The 17,802-nt window shown below is 44.1% G+C and overlaps 1 protein-coding gene across 1 annotated transcript in view; it reads right to left on the reverse strand.

The window, feature by feature from the left end:
• LOC135827154 (hemicentin-1-like) overlaps nt 1–10,886 on the reverse strand; it is a 54,565-nt gene extending 43,679 nt beyond the window's left edge. The window contains exon 1 of the mRNA XM_065339680.1: nt 10,472–10,886. The gene's annotated coding sequence lies outside the window, so the exon portion shown is untranslated. The remainder of the gene's footprint in view (nt 1–10,471) is intronic.
• Nucleotides 10,887–17,802: the final 6,916 nt, after the last annotated feature.

Below are 17,802 nucleotides of genomic sequence, written 5' to 3' on the forward strand. Positions count from 1 at the left end.
GAGAGGGTAAGAGAGTTTAAGATATCGTTTGTAATTGCTTTCTTAAATGCAGAAGGAATTGCGATGGAGCGGACATCAGGCGGCAGGCAGTTCCAGTACACACTACCAATGAACTGAACAGTGGATCGACAACCTCTCTACTATCAAGAGCATGACCGCAGGAGCGTGCAACTGCCTGCAGTACCTCTATCTGTTTGTTTGTTTGTTTGTTTAGCTTTATTTTACCTCACCAGAAGCACAGGCTAAATCTGCCTTCTCACTGGGCGTATTGCCACAGTTCTCACAAAATAATGAAGGTGGTGATATAGAAAAGGAGGAAGAGGAAAATACAATCATGAACAAGGCACAAAGAGAAGATGGGAACAAATCAATGAGGGAGTACTACAAGTAAAGAATTGGAATTTGATGAATTTTTCATGAAAATAATGCAACGGATGCAAAGGTTCCAGGGTTGAGAGAATGTTGACAGTTATGCGTCTTTGACATCTTCGGAGAGGGTAAGAGAGTTTAAGATATCGTTTGTAATTGCTTTCTTAAATGCAGAAGGAATTGCGATGGAGCGGACATCAGGCGGCAGGCAGTTCCAGTACACACTACCAATGAACTGAACAGTGGATCGACCGGAAGGACCCGGCAAAAACGTGACACGAACCAGACGTGAAGCCTGACCACGCGTGGCACGACCATTGACTAAATCAAAGAAAGTGCCGAAAAGACTACTGATCATTTCAGCACCAAGACATATGTGAACAAAAATAATAATTTCTGCTGATATATCTGAGTAAGAGTAAGAAGATCAAGTCGACAGAGAAGACCCACCCACACACTTCACGTACAAACTAGCACCCGGGGAGTCCCAAATCATGATAATAATAATAATAATAATAATGTGGAAGAGAAAAGGACATATGGATACGAGTTAAGAGTAACTCTCCATCACTGTAACATGATACTATATACAGTCAGAAAGTGCAATAACTAGGCACAAAACTGACAGAGTACTGAAACATTCGACGTCCTGACACCTAGCTTCAACACATCGTACGTCGTGTGAAACAACTTGTTTTGTAGTCAACTAGTCCATCACAATGTCATGCATGAGGAGTACTGTAGGAGTTTGGCTTTCGGCTTGTACAATTCGTTTTCGCAAAGCTTCCCTTTCTTTACTTATCTTTGATATTTATGACCCACCCAAGTTGGGTGGTGTGCTGCTTTGCTGCTTCGAATTGTAGTTAGACCGCTTTGTCAAATATCGTACTGGTCTCGTCATCGTCCAGTAACAATCGACATTCTTTGTTCCGTTGGGACTGTAGCTTTTGCTCGTTTTCGTTGCGCTTGCCTTCCCCTCTTTGGTCTTTTCCATAACCTTGAACCTTCCAAGTTGGAAGGCTGTCGGTTAGCGCTACGGAGATGTGTTGAAGCTAGGTGTCAGGACGTCGAATGTTTCAGTACTCTGTCAGTTTTGTGCCTAGTTATTGCACTTTCTGACTGTATATAGTATCATGTTACAGTGATGGAGAGTTACTCTTAACTCGTATCCATATGTCCTTTTCTCTTCCACATTTATTTATGGCTCAACATCCGAGTTTCAAATAATAATAATAATACTAATATTAACTGGTTTTGAGGGAAAGAGACAAACGGGAAAAGTCTGAAGAAAAAATTGACCGTCACCACCAGGACTCGAACCAGGGACCCTCGCTTGTAGCCAGCGATGCTCTAACCACTGAGCTATGGTGTAGTCGTCATCCAAGCAGAGACCGTTCAACGTTTTCTTCAGACTTCGTAACTCACACTTCCTGTGAATCCACACAGGCGGGTGGGACGCAGCCCTCACTGTACCCACACACTTCACGTACAAACTAGCACGCGGGGAGCCCCAAGTCATAAAATATTAACTGGTTTTGAGGGAAAGAGACAAACGGGAAAAGTCTGAAGAAAAATAATAATAATAATAATAATAATAATAATAATTTAACCCTTTGTGGACGGACTGTACGAGTTTCGATCTAATAAGATCGAAACTTCGTAACTTCGTAACTCCATCGTTTCTTGAGCAAATTTCACAATCGAAGGGTCTACGTGGTAGCGGGAACTCCAAGCTGTCCAATGCAACAATCGCCGAAGAGTTACAATGTCGGACGCCAGAGATATCGCACGCCGTATTCTTACCTCGGCAAATTCAAATTTTTGATCGATCATTTCGCCATTTTGGGGGAAAATCCCTTTTCGTGTGCTCTTTGAGCAACTGAGCACATGATAATGACGTAGCCGGCTGAAGTTTGAATCGTCTCAAACAAATTTGAGCGTTCTGCGATAAAGGAGAGTGGAATGGCGTTGATGGGACGAATTTGCTTGCATATCAGGCTTGGAGACGACTTTGTTGTGTTACCGCGCCTGATTTGTGGCGGCCGGATAATGGAGATTGGTACCCTGACGTAGCTCTCGCCAAGAGCTTTCCAATGAGCCCTTGATTGTGAAAATCAAGTGAAGGACACCAAAGTTATGACATGGAAAAGTTGAAAATTGTACTGACATTTTGTAATTCTGGTGGATACTGTGCTAGTAATCCGTCCATAAAGGGTTAAACAGTCGACGAGGAGACAATAGTCGTAAAATGGCAATAAATAAGATAAATTGTGCACTCATAACAACAGCAAAAATGAAGAAAGTCAAGTTCCATAACGTTTTCTTGTGACTGTCATCAGTGGAACGCCGTCACATAAAAATGTAATAACTAAAACACACACTTATATACATGTAGCTAATATGGTTTCAGGTAGAAATACAGCAGCTAACAAGTACAAAAAGCGAAGTTTGCACCTTTGCAATGTGTGAATATAGTGTATGTGAGAAAGGTAGTGGCAGATGAATGTGATACTGTGTGAATGCATGTAATGGTGCGTGTGTATTACTTGAAGAGTGTGAGTGATACAACGTTTTCTTTCTGTTTGCATAGCACAGGGTCACGAGTACGAATATACACAGCTTCCAACACCTGCAATTGCTTGAAGAAACGTGCGCACACATTGCAAAGGTGCAAACTTCGCTTTTTGTACTTGTTAGCTGCTGTATTTCTACCTGAAACCATATTAGCTACATGTATATAAGTGTGTGTTTTAGTTATTACATTTTTATGTGACGGCGTTCCACTGATGACAGTCACAAGAAAACGTTATGGAACTTGACTTTCTTCATTTTTGCTGTTGTTATGAGTGCACAATTTATCTTATTTATTGCCAATAATAATAATAATAATAATAATAATAATAATAATAATAATAATAATAATAATAATAATAATAATAATAATAATAATAATAATAATAATAATAATAATAATAATAATAATAATAATAATCTACGTGGAGATAAAAGTTTAATAATAGCAATGAAAAGTATGAATGCCGCAGACATCACCACGCAACATGACAATTTGTTCAAGGTTTGGTTTTGTGTGTTTCCAAAATCGATTTTCACGTTGCGATCATCAGTGGAAATACGCAACTAAAGAGATCAAGGGAAAACAAAGGTTAAAAATCCAAAGAAGTGTGACACATGACGGGTAACTTGTGGTAAGTATTACAAAAAGTGAGAACTAAAATAAAGAGTAAGTGTGACAAACGGGCATGAACAGTGCAGAAACAACTCATGAACACGGGGTGCAAACTCACGAAAATAACCTAAGTGCTAAAACATGTTCTTTTTGCTTACACAAATCGGGCTTATGCGTACGAATACAAACAGCTTCAAGGACCTTCAACCGCTGGACATAACGGGCACGACACTGTGGCCGGAGTTTTACGTTCGTTTTGTCGACGACTCGTTCACATATTTTGATTCAGTACAACAGTGTGACGCCTTCTTGGACCGATTGAATAACTTACATCCCTCTCTGAAATTCACGGTTGAGCATGAACAGAACAACACCTTGTCCTTTCTAGATGTGCGTGTGGAGAAGTCAAACGATGAAATTGTAACGTCAATATACAGGAAACCAACATTTACCGGACAATATATCGTGTTTGACTCGTATTGTTCGTACCTGTATAAGGTCAACCTGGTGAAGAATCTGGTGGATAGAGCGCGGCGAATCTGTTCCCCCTCTCGACTCAAGGATGAGCTAGGTTTTCTGAAATCTGTGTTTCTCAAAAATGGTTACCCGGAGGAACTGCTAAACAAGCTACTAAAATCAGCATCAAAACCAAAGGTCGTCATCATTGGTCCAAGTCGTTGCCCAGTCTACCTTTCCTTACCTTGGAAAGGAGAGGCATCACAGACATTGTGCCGCACAATCAAAACGCTAGTTACACAAACATACTTTGCGGCGCACTTCATCCCTGTGTTCACTACGATACGTGCGTTCACGGTGAGGAAGGATGTCCTACCATCCCACCTATTGAGCCACTTGGTCTACCAATTTGAGTGCCGGAATTGTGATAGCCGGTACGTTGGTAGGACCCTTCAACACCTGAGCGCACGTATCAAGCAGCATGTACCACTTCACATGCTGCAGGACGCAGCAAAAGCGAAGCGCCCGAAGCGGGGAAGACCACGCAAGAACCCGCTCCCTCTACCACCGACACAACCAGAGCAAGTCGAACACACGGTGCAGAGGAAGAGTGGTGGATCACTAAGCCAACCGAATGTGCCTTCTCCACCGTTGCCCTTGCCGCCACCGGAGCCACCACCAGTGCCGTTGGTGGCTGGGGTTGGGGAGGAGTCGGCAACAACAACAGTACCGCCAATCACAGAAATTGAGCCCATTTCTTTGACACAGTATCCGGTTGTGCGGACACCGCAGCACCCTCCGGCGATTGATCCGTGGGTCCAGAGACCACGGAGGTCGACCGCCAATTATTCAACCGAAATATATGCTAGGAATGGCCAAGGCCCACGCGGAGCATCGAAGGAGACCGGAAGCCGGGGGCAAAACGGAACACAATCTCGGGACGTAGATGAGGTAAGGACAGTGACACGGGACAGACGTAGGAAGGAGAACATGGATGGTATCAGACGACTGACTGGTGGTGAATATGAGTTGGGTGATGATGCGGCGGATGACGAGAATACAGATGACGACGAGGCGGATGACGGCGAGGATACAGATGACGACGAGGCGGGTGATGACGAGGCGGCGGATGAAGACGAGGCGGATGACGGAGAGACGGCTGGTGGTGATGGTGATAAAACGGACAAGGAGGAGTCAGGTGGCAGGGAAGGTGATGGAGCTGATGAGGGTGAAATTCGTAAGAAGTCAGCTGTGTATTTGCATTTGTTATCTCGTCCCGATTGTTTGAGTGTGTATGATGATTCCCACTTCTCTGTACTGTGTCGTGCCCGTTATGTCCAGCGGTTGAAGGTCCTTGAAGCTGTTTGTATTCGTACGCATAAGCCCGATTTGTGTAAGCAAAAAGAACATGTTTTAGCACTTAGGTTATTTTCGTGAGTTTGCACCCCGTGTTCATGAGTTGTTTCTGCACTGTTCATGCCCGTTTGTCACACTTACTCTTTATTTTAGTTCTCACTTTTTGTAATACTTACCACAAGTTACCCGTCATGTGTCACACTTCTTTGGATTTTTAACCTTTGTTTTCCCTTGATCTCTTTAGTTGCGTATTTCCACTGATGATCGCAACGTGAAAATCGATTTTGGAAACACACAAAACCAAACCTTGAACAAATTGTCATGTTGCGTGGTGATGTCTGCGGCATTCATACTTTTCATTGCTATTAATAATAATAATAATAATAATAATAATAATAATAATAATAATAATAATAATAATAATAATAATAATAATAATAATAATAAAAATAATAATAATAATAATAATAATAATAATAATAATAATAATAATAATAATAATAATAATAATAATAATAATAATAATAATAATAATAATAATAATAATAATAATAATAATAATAATAATACTGACTGGTTTGAGGGAAAGAGACAAACGGGAAAAGTCTGAAGAAAAAATTGACTGTCACCACCAGGACTCGAACCAGGGACCCTCGCTTGTAGCCAGCGATGATAATATATAATAATAATAATAATAATAATAATAATAATAATAATAATAATAATAATAATAATAATACAAAAAAAAGTATTGTCTACGCATGCATCTACGTAAGAGTCACCACCAGCCAATTAGGACATGTGTCAAAGTATTGAACGTTTTCGTTCCCTTCTTGTCAAAATACTACAGGGAATGATGGAAATAAGCTAAAAGACTACAACTATAAGGAAAGAAGTTCAGAAATATATCACTCCAATTATGTGTAGAAGTGACACGAAAAAAATAGATGTGAAGAATCAAGAAAACCGCATGCAAATCCAATAAGTGACAAAAACGTAGTGACAAGAAAAAGAGAGAAACATCAAGAGATCTATTTCGCACCTTCACGACGAACGGTACGAAATAGTACCGGAAATAGTACCGGAAACGGTACCTCGGCAATCAAGTGTCACCTGTCGGGCAGTGCTAGTTGTCGTGAGTGGTACTCCGATGATGTATTCTCTGTTTTGTCGCGTGGTAGGCCTTTGTTACATCTTGCCGTGTTGGAAGCTTTGTACATACGTAAGTTAGACCCTGAGCTTTGTGTTCAGAAGGAGAATGTGTTGTCTTTACAGTTGTTTGGCACTGTTCGTCGTGAAGGTGCGAAATAGATCTCTTGATGTTTCTCTCTTTTTCTTGTCACTACGTTTTTGTCACTTATTGGATTTGCATGCGGTTTTCTTGATTCTTCACATCTATTTTTTTCGTGTCACTTCTACACATAATTGGAGTGATATATTTCTGAACTTCTTTCCTTATAGTTGTAGTCTTTTAGCTTATTTCCATCATTCCCTGTAGTATTTTGACAAGAAGGGAACGAAAACGTTCAATACTTTGACACATGTCCTAATTGGCTGGTGGTGACTCTTACGTAGATGCATGCGTAGACAATACTTTTTTTGTAATATTTTCTGCCTCCGTCCTACTTTCAAATAATAATAATAATAATAATAATAATAATAATAATAATAATAATACCAGTCAATATTTTATGACTTGGGGCTCCCCGCGTGCTAGTTTGTACGTGAAGTGTGTGGGTTACAGTGAGGGCTGCGTCCCACCCGCCTGTGTGGATTCACAGGAAGTGCCCTCAGTATCACTACTTATCTGACTTGCTGAACAGCTATGCTCTGCATCACGGTGTCAACAAGTCTACGCGATTTAGCTCAACAGGACAAGACAGCACCCTCGATTTGATACTGAACAATTTTGATCCTTCCACTACAGCGAAGATCATCCCGGTCGCTTTCAGTGACCATGCTGCCGTGGCCAGTGACTTTCACCTCATTGTGCCTCGTGGATCTGACACCACACGTTTATATCGCAACTATCACCGGATAAACCACGATCACTTCCGGCGTGACTTAACCCAGAAGAACTTGTGTAGTATTACCGGCAACCCAAGCGCCATGTGGACCGAGTGGTCTAGCCGGTTTATTGAGGTTTTGGATGTCCATGCCCCACTTCAAAGTAATCACAGAACGAAGAAGCCTTCAGTGCCATGGATTGACCGGCAATTGTTGTACTTACTACACAAGCGGAATAGGTTGCACCGAAAGTGGCTCTCTGCTAAGACACAGGAGACTTATGATGAATTTAGTACAGCCAGACGTGCGGCAACTAGCTACAACAGGACCCGGAAACAGGAATTCTACAACTCCAAATTTCAGCAATGTACTGGAAATGCCAGAGAGACTTGGAAAATAATCAAGGAGTTGACAGGCAAACAGTCGACGTACAGGGATCCACAGTGCACGGTGGATGCGATTCGAGACACTTTTTCGAAAGTTGTGGAAGATCCAGCTCGCCCTGCACAGCTACGCCTACCCCTTGGGCCTCCACCTGCGGTGCACTTCTCGGAATTCTTGCCAGTCTCCATTGCAACTACTCGGAAAATGTTGGAACAGTTGGACACCAGAAAAGCCACTGGGAGTGATGATATTCCAGCAAGTCTCCTCCAGATGCATGCTGACATCCTGGCACCGTCACTCACGCTACTATTTAATAAGTCATTGAGAGAAGGACAGTTTCCTGCGGCAATGAAGGTGGGTAAGATACGGCCTCTGTTCAAGGCTGGAGACCCCAGCCAACCCAAGAATTACCGACCAGTCTCCCTATTGCCGATAGTGTCGAAAGTGCTTGAGCGTATTGTTCATAAGCAGCTTCTGCAGTACCTCAACACGAACAATTTCTTGCCTACTAGTCAGTTTGGTTACAGACACCAGCATTCCACAGCAGATGCCTTAGCGCTAGCTGTAGAGAACATCAATGAAGCACAAGCCGCTGGGCAGCACACAGGAGTAGCATTTGTCGACATGTCTAAAGCCTTCGACAAGGTAAAGCATAGCATTCTGGTTGAGGACCTCTTTGAACTGGGTCTCACTAGCACTGCTTTGCAATGGTTTTCAGACTACTTGATGTATCGCCGGCAATACGTGGAGACAGGAAAAACCAGAAGTACAACTTATGACAGCCAGTCAGGGGTTCCTCAAGGGTCAGTTCTCGGACCTTTGCTCTTCGTTCTGTATGTGAGGGATATTGCCGGCGACCTTGCCCCTCATGACGTCACCACTATTCAGTTTGCTGATGACATCTCGCTGCGTGCGAGCAGTCCACAGCCAGAAGTTGTCTCCCAGCGCCTCACTGCAGCAGTTCAGTACCTGGCCACTTGGTTGAAGAAACGTGGACTGATCCTTAACGAGACCAAGACGCAGATACTCGCCATACCACACCATAGAGCTGCAGCCCTCGACATCAATGTTGTATGCAATTCACAAGTCCTCCCAGTAGTCACATCTGCCAAATACCTTGGCCTGCATTTTGACTCGGACATGAGTTGGACCACAATGGTGGACCATGTTGCTCGTCGTGTTGCCGGCAAAATTGCTGTCCTGCTGCGACATGCTTCCTCGCTGCCGTATCCATGCCGACTCACCTACTTCAGATCTATCGTTTTGCCTGAATTTTTGTATGCTTCTATTAGTTACTACCCGTATTTGACAGTTGCCCAGGAACAACGGCTACATAGGCTGTTCAAACGTGCCGCTCGGGCAGTCTGCAAGTCGCCACCGTGGACCAGTACTGCTCCCCTGCTAAATCGAATGCGTGTATGTGATCTACAGGTTTCTGTGCACTTGAATATGTTTTGTTTCATCTGGCGATGTTTGCATGATGCATGTAGCACCCTGTTTGAGTCCTTTTTTGCTGTCGTGCCCTCAACTCGCACTCGGGGAGGCCAAAGCAACTTGCTTGTGGTCCCACCTGCTAGCACTGCTCGTTCTGCTAAGCGCCTAACGCACGCTGGAGCCATTATGTGGAATAGATTGCCACCAGCAGCAAAATGTTCAAATAGGTATTTGGATTTTAAATCTCAAGCCTTGCAGTATATATTATCAGCGACATAGGTTTTCCAATGCTTACTGGATTCATCTGTTCGTTGCAACCAACCTTCCGTCATTTTTCCTTTCTCTTTTTCTCTTGTATCTACTTTTTTTTTCCACAATATCCTTTAACATGTTATTCACAGTGGGTCCAATGTTATTAGGCATTTTGCCTGTTTTGATTTCCACTATAAATAAAGTATACAACAACAACAACAAGTGTGAGTTACGAAGTCTGAAGAAAATGTTGAACGGCCTCTGCTGGGATGACGACTACACCATAGCTCAGTGGTTAGAGCATCGCTGGCTACAAGCGAGGGTCCCTGGTTCGAGTCCTGGTGGTGACAGTCAATTTTTTCTCCAGACTTTTCCCGTTTGTCTCTTTCCCTCAAACCAGTCAATAATAATAATAATAATAATAATAATAATAATAATAATACGAAGTAGTGGTTGCGACTTCGGCGATGATTTTGTAAGAAAGGTTTGCTCCCCACACCGGAGCTCGCGCTATTCCGCCGACTTTACTTGACACTTGACTGACTCACGACTGCCATCCAGAGCACACGAGAAGTCCATCGAACCTTCGACTCGGCAAATAATAATAATAATAATAATAATTAACTGGTTTGAGGGAAAGAGACAAACGGGAAAAGTCTGAAGAAAAAATTGACTGTCACCACCAGGACTCGAACCAGGGACCCTCGCTTGTAGCCAGCGATGCTCTAACCACTGAGCTATGGTGTAGTCGTCATCCCAGCAGAGGCCCTTCAACATTTTCTTCATAATAATAATAATAATAATAATGGCTACAAGCGAGGGTCCCTGGTTCGAGTCCTGGTGGTGACAGTCAATTTTTTCTTCAGACTTTTCCCGTTTGTCTCTTTCCCTCAAACCAGTTAAAATAATAATAGTAATAATAATTTCCCCTAAACATCATTGTGTGAGCTATGTTCCATGACCATGGTCTTGAGGAACAAATCAAGTGCATGAACCCAGTACTGGAAGTATGACAGGGTTCCTTACCTTCAATTGGACAACACTCAGTCTCAGCACACGTCAATATCTAAAAGCGACAAAGTCCACTCGCCGTCTGCCAAACCTCCTATGGTATAAACGGAAGTGTCCACTCGCTGTCCGCTTCTTCCGCCTAGTACAACAGGCAGCAGCATTTGTTCCGCATCCACTAGGCTGTCGACTACAACTATTGTTCTTCCGTGTCTGTTCTACAACTATTGTTCTTCCGTGTCTGTTCAAGTCAATACTCTGAGTCGTCTTTCGACTTCAAATTCTAATACATTTGCCTTGGGACAGTTTCCAGTCGGCTGGAAGCTTGTCGCAGAATATGAGTTTGCGACATGCAAGATGCGCAATGCCGATATATACGGAAGGACTTGGGTCCCTACAACTGTAGTATCTACGAGACCACGGAGGTCTACGGTGTAACACCTGAAAACGAGCAGAACTCTGCTTCAAGAGATGCTTGGTATAAAGGTACAATCATGAGGATATGGCTGTTGCATGCACTTGCACGCTAACAGGCTATGAGCACAACAGGTGGCGATCTTTGCCACTACGTCTACGGTACGAGCCTCGTACGACTCGTGCCATGCTGCAAGTGTGTTCGTCGTCTACGAAGCTACAAAAGCAAGAGGACATTTCTGTCACATATGGCAGCAAATCCTAGCAGTTCATCGGGTGTGTGACCGTGTACAAGAGTTACAGAATGGCTCAGACCACGCAGTGGTCGCCAGCTATTCTGGATTATATGAAGAATGTGATGTCGAACATATCAACGTGTTTGGCCTAATTCTCTAACTTGACAGCTAGTTTGTAGTGTATTTTACATGTTTTATGTGAATTTTGTGTTTTATTTTGTGCGCATGCCCTTTGGCATCTTGGAAAGCGCACATTTTTTTGTTGTCGAAACTGTCCGTTCCACACTTGCTCTTCGGCCTTTGATAGCGAGCCTCTAACAAGTGCATTATCCCAATATCAACGTAGACGGGTGGGAGGGAAGGGACGTTGATATGTTCGACATCACATTCTTCATATAATCCAGAATAGCTGGCGACCACTGCGTGGTCTGAGCCATTCTGTAATTATATTTCAGAATGCTCTGTCTCCATATCAACGTGATTTTGTAGCTTGTCAGTGGTCGACAGCTTGGTAGACAGGACAGCCTTCCCGAAGGTGTTGTTCTTCTGAGGCTTGTAGTAGAACTTTTGGAAGATACTCTCACTGCTCCAATCTGCTGCAGAGAGGATATCGGTCGTTGTGACCCCAGCGTCTGCTGCAGCTGAAGTTGCAGCACTTCGCACCGAGTGCGCTTTGAAGATATCCGTATCGATTCCGGCCTTCGCCAGAACTGTTTTAATCCATCTGGCTACGGTCGATGATGACACCGCTTTGTAGGGTTGTATTGTAGCAATCAGGAGTTGAGCTTGCTTTTCATCATCAGCTCGATTCGCCAAGGTCCTACTTTCGTAGTCCTTCAATGTTTGCACAGGACACAGTAGTGCATTGTCCTTAAATGCTGGGAAGAAGAACTCTGTAATCTTCTTGTTCTGCCTGGACTGCTTTGCCAGTTTTGTCGGGTGAAATGTTACGCCCTCCGGGCTAAACTGCCTGAACCTTATATCAAGGTTCACAAGATCCACCGATCTCGATGGCCTAGTGAGGGCCAACAGCATCGTGATTTTGAACGTTATATCCTGGAGGGACATTTGCTCGTTCTGACCTAGTGAGACCAGGTATGTTGTGACCTTTGATACGTCCCACGTTGAGGAGTACCTAGGTTGGGGTGGTCTTTCATGGAAGACGCCCTTCAGTAGTCTGCTTACCATTGGGTGTGATCCCACTTCGTATCCATCAACTTTGTCGTGGATAGATGATATTGCAGATCGATAATTACACAAGGACCTATACTGGTACTTATTCTGATAAAGAGAAGCCAAGAAGTTAACCACGCCGGCTATATCTCCCGAAATGGGATCAATGTCCCTTTCGACACACCAGCATGCCCATTTCTTAAAGAGGGAATCATAAGTTTTTGCAGACTTCTGTCTCCAAGATGCGAGGAGAAGTTTTGAAGCCTCTCCCGAAAGGTTCTCTGCTGAGTATCTTGACCTGAGATATTCCACACGGCTAGGGGTGGGTTTATCTCCGGTTCGTTGACTGGGTGAGTTGGTTGGATCGGGCTTCTGGAGCTCGTTATGAGGCAAGGCTCTTGGATCAGCATGTCCAATAGCATTGGGTACCACACTTGGCCCGGCCATACCGGTGCCACAAGCACAATCTCTGCATTCTGTTGTTGGACTTGTTGCAGGACTTTGCCTATCAAGTTCCAAGGTGGGTTGGCATAGCCGTTCGAAACTTTCCAGTTCATTGTGAAGGCATCTGTGGCTATTGCTACTGGGTCGGGTCTCCAACTCACATACTGTGGGAGTTGATGGGACAGTCGAGAGGCAAAGAGGTCCACATCCAGTGGGCCGAATCTCGAGTTTATCCTTTGAAAGATTTTCGGGCATAGCATCCAGTCCGATCTGTCTTTCATCACTCGGGATTCCTCGTCGGCAATCACATTCAACGAACCCGCGAGATGAGAGGCTTTGAGAGTGATATTCCTCTGAAAGCACCACACCCAGAGCTCTTTCGTCAACCGGTTGAGTTCCGGTGATACGGTTCCTCCCAGTTTGTTGATGTAAGTCAGGGCAGTCGTGTTGTCCATCTTTAGATGGATCACAACATCTGTAGCATCCTTGGCATAGCTCTTGATCGCAAGGGATGCCGCCAGTAATTCCAGGCAGTTGATGTGCATGTGTCGTTCCTGTGGGGACCATGGTCCGCCTGTTCGAACATTGTTGAAAGATGCTCCCCAGCCTATTGTGGATGCATCTGTCTCTATCACCATGTCCGGCTTCGCCAACAGGAGTTGTTTCCCGTTCTTGTGAGACAGGTGATCCGTCCACCATGTCAGTTCCTCTCTGGCATCTGGTGACAGATGGCAAGGATGGGAGTACTCTTGATTCCCCTCCTCGAGAGACACTTGTAGACACCTCTGCAGGTGTCTGTAAAACAATGGTGCCGCAGCGATTGCTTGGGCCGCATGGTTCAGTTTGCCCAGAAATCTGGAAACTGCCAACGCCGTCAAGGCATCTGCTTGCAGTAGACTTTTCGCCTCGGACTTGATCTTCTTGATCTTGTCTGAGGGTAACTTCAGCTCCATCGTTGCGGAGTTCACTGTCAACCCGAGGAATTCTGTCTCCTGGGTTGGAATCACTTGGGATTTGGTTTGGTTTACTGTGAAACCCAAGTTTTCGAGTAGAAAGATCAGGCACATTGTGTGTTGACGAGCTTTCTCTTCGCTTTCTGCCAGAATCAGAATATCGTCTATGTAGATGATTACTCTCAGTCCGAGTGTCCTGAGAAAAACCATTATTGGCTTCGTGGTCTTGGTAAAGACCCATGGAGCCGACGACAGACCGAAAGGTAGGCAGTTGAACCGGTACGTCTTTCCCATCCACTGAAATTTCAGGTAGGATGTGTGTTCCGGCGTTATCGGGATCGCAAAGTAAGCGTCCTTTAGATCGACTTTCGTCATCCAGTCGCCCTGCTTTAGCAGGTCTTTGAGAGTGTGAATTCCTTCCATCTTGAAGGAAACTTTCCTCACAAAGGTGTTGAGACTCTTCAGATTTATTATTGGTCTCACACCCCCGTCCTTCTTCGGGACTGCAAACAACTGAGAAATGAATTCTTTCTCTTGCTTCTTCATCTGTACTTCCGTAACAGCATGTTTCTCTACCATCTTTTGCACTTCTAGTGAAAGACAGTTCATCTCTTCCCCGGAAAAGACTATTTCGTGGGGCGGTTTCACTTGATGGGGTTGAGCAATCCAATCTATTGCATACCCTTGCACACAATCCTGTACCCAACGGTCGGATGTGAGAACTTTCCAATTTTGAATGAAAAGTTGTATCTTCCCTGCAGGGGGAGGACTCTGTAAGGCTATGCTTTGAGCCATGTCCACAAAACCCAAGTCCTTCAGGCACACCATAAGCGGAGATTGAGACATATTTGGAAGAAATTTTATTTCTTTCAAATGATTCATGAGGAGGCACTTCTGGTCCCGCTGATGCTCGTGTGCTGGACTTGGACTTGTTGGAGCTGGATGTCACTTGGCAGAGTCCGAGGACTTCTTGCTGCTGCCGTGGCTGAAGCTCGAATTGCCTGCGTAAGGCTGGTACCGTCCTCGTCCCCTGAATCCTCCACGGGAATTGCGGGAGTCCCGGTGAAAAACCGGCTGGTGGCTCTTGAAACCGCTCGGTTTCTTGGCAGGAGCTGACTGGGTATGGGTCTTGCTGGCTGCAACGCTGTTCAGCACCCGCATCTCGTCATCACGCTCCTTCGCCTTCTTGTAAAAGCCGTCGCCAAACAAATGTTGACGGGCTTCGGTAAAAATGGAGTCATCCTCAGCCATATCCGCAATGCGGGGGTTCAGACTAGAGAGGGCAATTTGACGGCGTTCCCGATTACATTGGGCCGAAAAATTCCCGAGGAGTTTTACTGCTGACTGTACAGCCTCCAATATCTCGCAAGCAGAGATATCCCCACTCTCTGCTCCCTCCAACACTCGAGTTAGGGGACCAACGGCGTCCAGGCCCAAGCTTTGCAGGCGCGCCAATTGTTTGTCTCGAGACTTTGTCTCATTGGACATCCTGGACTTCATGACTTTGTCAAGTCCAGGACAAGCCGAGTGCGGACAGTTTGGGGCACCAAACTTGTCACGAATTTGTCGCCTGCTCGGATTCGGCAAGGCGGAACAAAAACTCGACTTCAACAAACCCATAGTTGAATCAGACACAGGAAAAAGTTTGACCCCTTTGGAGTCCAACTCTTCCGTCTCTTTCTCCATTTCCTCCATCACACTGCTATCATCCGGCCATGACTTGGAGCTTTGCTCCTTGTATGGTGTGGACGTGCCGAGGAATGAGACAGTCGAAGGATTTTGTCTTTGACTATCCTCGATTCTCGTTACACGATCAGCAATGCTTTGCATGCTGGCTTGGATATTTTCCAGGATTCCAACCATCTCGCTGGACGGTGTAGACGACGTCTCCATACCAGTATCCATAACTAGAAGAAGTACAAAGACTAAGAAATGTTTCAAAACTGAAAAGGTACAAGACGTACAAAAACGCAGCCGTCACTCAAGGCGAGCTAGAAAAAAGGCCGAAGAGCAAGTGTGGAACGGACAGTTTCGACAACAAAAAAATGTGCGCTTTCCAAGATGCCAAAGGGCATGCGCACAAAATAAAACACAAAATTCACATAAAACATGTAAAATACACTACAAACTAGCTGTCAAGTTAGAGAATTAGGCCAAACACGTTGATATGGAGACAGAGCATTCTGAAATATAATGCCATAAACCATGGACCATGATGGATTCTTGCAGTGATCGCGTGTGTGACTGTGGACAAGACTCAAGAGTACAGTCACAAACCTGTAAACCATGTGTACTCTTGCCAACTCTGCGGATCCGAGTCTTGCTGTGAACACCCCCCCCCCCCCCCCCGGCCCCCGAATTCAAGCATTCTCTCTATATATCAGCATTTTCGCCGATATATTCATTACACTGACGGTAGACCAACTCCTTAGTTACCAGATTTTGTATGCCTCGATCTATTTCCTTAGCCTATCCTCGATTAACTGCTCCCTCTACATAAAGTTGTCATTTCATTCTTCTTGCAAGTTGCAGGAGATCCCCTTGACAGGCCCAAAGCCTTTGGGAAATCCTTAAAATCATAAAATACAAATACAAAACAGTGTCAAGTTTGCTCCAGGACATGGTACTGTAAAAGCAGAAATTTTCAGTGGTGTTTTATTTTCGGTAACTTCGGTGCCGACAATTTTTACCGAAAATAAAACGCACCGAAGATTTCGGTACAACCGATACTGTATACATTTTAGTACTAGTACACTTACCTGGAGAACAGGTTTTACCGAAAATTTCCCTCCACCGAACCGCCGATTTTGGAGAATACCGAAAATATTACACCACCGAAAATTTCTGCTTTTACAGTATACGAGCAGACTTGCAAGGACGTCTGCAAGTCCAATAGTGGCGTCTACGACTAAAACCAAATAATATTGCTCCGAAATATCACAGCACTGCTTTTCATAACTGCTGCGGTAATAATAATTAAAATGCCTGCTACTGTTTTTAGTATAATATTGTAATAAACAGTATATTGAAAGGTGTTAGAAATAACATCAAGATACAAGTGCAATAAAACCACTAGAGGGAACGCAAAAAAGGTAACAAGATTACATAACCAAAGGCGAGAAGGCACTGAACGAAGTGTCAACCTACGAATACAACTTCAGTGCAACAACGTGCTCGTGTCGTAGGTTGACACTTCGTTCAGTGCCTTCTCGCCTTTGGTTATGCAATCTTGTTACCTTTTTTGCGTTTCCTCTAGTGGTTTTATTGCACTTGTATCTTGATGTTATTTCTAACACCTTTCAATATTCTGTTTATTGTAATAATAATTAATAATCTTTTTTTAAATACCAACAAAATTCCTCTCTTAACGTAGTGCGTGGATTTGCATCCACCTGCCACCATTTTACTGGATTATTCTCAAAACGGAGTCGACAATGCCCTTTATCCTGTGTCTGCGTCCTCTGTTCAATCTGAGCAATGCTGTCATGTGCCCCGTAGCAGGTACGTCTTGTATTGTATTTCTTTTTCTGTTGTCGTTGCTCTTTTTTTCATTTCCCAAGTCCATTCAGCACGTGCGAATTTGTGGGCGGTTTACCACCGCTGACATTGACGCGCGTAAGTGCATAATAATAACAATAATAATAATGACCATTTGTACTTTTTTTTGACCTTGTAAGGCCACACGTTTTTATTTCTATGTTTCTCGTCACCTGAAAATCTAAAAACGTATGCGAGAGGTGGAAAAAAATAAAAAATGACCGAAAAATAAAAAAAGTTCATTAGACCTTTGTTCACACTAAAATCTACCAATACACCATGCAAAACAGCATCCATAGTTAGCAACTACTAGTAGTACAGGTATGTGGTAGGAGCTTCTGTCACAATATGTGCATGTGCAGCTAGATTGCGCACAAAATGCCATCCTTGCATCAAGTGTCGCGCAGGCCAGGCCACATTATGTACATGTTCATGAGTGTGCTGGTCCCCACATGCACAGTCACTGCAGCACAGTTTTTTTTCTTTTTTTCTTCCAGACTCCTGACTCGTATGCGCGCGGGTGACGAGAAGCATAGAAATAAAAACGTGTGTCCTAATAATAATAATAGTAGACAGTATACGAAACGCGAAA

This window comes from Sycon ciliatum, chromosome 11 (assembly GCF_964019385.1).
Source record: "Sycon ciliatum chromosome 11, ocSycCili1.1, whole genome shotgun sequence".
In the NCBI taxonomy this organism is placed as follows: Eukaryota; Metazoa; Porifera; class Calcarea; order Leucosolenida; family Sycettidae; genus Sycon; species Sycon ciliatum.